The sequence below is a fragment of the Elephantulus edwardii genome, unplaced genomic scaffold (assembly GCF_000299155.1).
Source record: "Elephantulus edwardii isolate Elephantulus edwardi_28Jun2011 unplaced genomic scaffold, EleEdw1.0 scaffold00410, whole genome shotgun sequence".
NCBI classification, from domain to species: domain Eukaryota; kingdom Metazoa; phylum Chordata; class Mammalia; order Macroscelidea; family Macroscelididae; genus Elephantulus; species Elephantulus edwardii.
In genome coordinates, this window is record NW_006400160.1 from 381,700 (window position 1) to 383,823 (window position 2,124).

Genomic DNA, 2,124 nt, shown 5'->3' on the forward strand with positions numbered 1-2,124 from the left:
TATTATATATTACTTCTATTCTATTCTATTCATCTGTGGACTGCTTGTCTGTCAGACACTATTATATATATTTAAAAATTGAGACAGACTAGAAAGAAGGATTGGCCATCCACTTCCGAAATGACAGGCCCTCGAAAACCCTATGTACGATATAGCACACTTAGACTATCGCTTGGACTAGCAGACATTGCAATTGAGACTGAGATCTTAAAAATGGAAACATAGTTATTCTGTGAGTAGAGTGGTGGGAATGAGTGTGTTTGAGATGGTGAGGTTGGCACAGGATAGAGCGGCCTTTAGGGCTCTTGTACGTAGGGTCGCTGTGAGTTGCAAGTGACTCGATGGTACATAACAACAAAACCAACATTATATTAATAGCAGTACAGGTTTGCACAGGGGTTGTATTCTCTCTCCATATCTATTCAATCTGTACGGTGAACAAAACATCTGAGAAGCTGGTTTCTATGAAGAAAAGTGTGGAGTCAGGATAGGAGGAAGACTCATTAACAGCCTGCGTTCTGAAGATGACACAACCTTACCTGCTGAAACGGAGGAGGACTTGAAGTGTCTGCTGCAGAAGGTCCAGAAATACAGCCTTTCAATACAAACTGCCTCTCAATGTCCAGAAGACAAAAATCCTCTCCGCTGGACACAGAGGTACCATCATCACAGATGGAAAAGAGACTGAAATTGGTACTGATTTTGTTTTACTTGGGTCTACAGACGACACCCTTTGTAGGAGACGTCAAGAAATCTAAAGACGGGTGGCATCAGGGCAACCTGATGTCCAGGGTTTCTCCAAATTTTTAATAAGGGAGGATATTTGTTAAGCCACTGACCGCTTTAAAAAGCATCCTAGTCAAAGATCTTAGAAAGTTGTTAGAAGGGATCAAACTGACCATGACTCACTTCAATCCTATGACCAGTAGATCTGATCGCTGTCCTGTCCCGATGTCTGCAGTCACTGTGTCCATCCACCTCATCGAGGGTCTTCTTCTGTGTCTCTGACCCTCCACCATCCCCAGCTGGACATCTTTCCCCAAAGACTGACTCCTCCTGACCACAGGCCCCCAGTGTTTGAGACCAAGTTTTCCCAGCTCCGCTCCCCAGGATCCTTCTGGCTGCAGTTCTTCTAAGACACATTTGTTCCTTTTCTGGCAGTGTCTTTTCACCAACCCCATCATTTCCGTCGCATCTTAGCGCTTGTGGGATTGGCAGAGAATATTAAATACACAGTGGACTGCCAGAAAGAAGAGCAAGCATCTCTCTCTCTCTCTCTCTCTCTCGATGCTTGGAGAAGTCGGGAGCTGGCCTCAGAATTCACAGGCATCCATTCTTCTCCAGCTGCTGGGTCTGTGGTCCAATGCTTGCCTGTCCATGAGCCAAAGGATGTGGCTTGAATCCCAGCTTCGGGATGTTATTTTTCTGCCTAGCAGATTTGCCCGAAACAATAGTAAATGCTGCATCAAATCCAATCAAACCCCCAGCGGCCCTGCAGGACAGAGCAGAGCTGCCCCATGAGGTCAATGAGGCCGTGAATCTTTCCAGAGGCAGACGGTCTTGGCTCTCTCCCTCGGGGCGGCTGGTGGCTTCAAACCCTTGACCTTGTGGTGAGCAGGCAAATAAATGCCTTAATCACTGCAGCACTAAAAGGTATACATAGAACCTATTTCTATTAAATTGGTTTATGTGATTGTGGAGATGGGAGACTATCCCATTCCCTCTCCCCTCTCCCCTCTCTCTCTCTCCTTCCCTCCCTCCCCTTCTCTCTCCATCTGTATCAGTCTCTCTCTTTGATATGTTGTTGTTGTTGCTATGTGCTGTCGAGTCGCTTGCAACTCATAGAGACCCTATGTACAACAGCCCTAAACTCTGCTCTGTCCTGTGCCAATCGCACTGTCTCTGGCACACACATCCCGATTATCCCAGTCACTGAATCAATCCACCTCATAGAGGGCCTTCCCCTCCTGCACTGTTCCTCCACCCTCCCAAGCATGATGTCCTTTTCCAAGGACAGGTCCTTTCTTACAACATGTCCCAAGTATGTCAGACAAAGTCTCAGAATCCTTGCCTCCAAGGAGCCACCAGGTTTAACCCTTTCCAGGACAAATCTGTTTGTTTTCC

The 2,124-nt window shown here is 46.7% G+C and overlaps 1 protein-coding gene across 1 annotated transcript in view; it reads right to left on the minus strand.

Annotated features, from left to right (window-relative positions):
- DHRSX (dehydrogenase/reductase (SDR family) X-linked) overlaps positions 1–2,124 on the minus strand; it is a 41,532-nt gene that overhangs the window by 6,524 nt on the left and 32,884 nt on the right. The window lies entirely within an intron of this gene.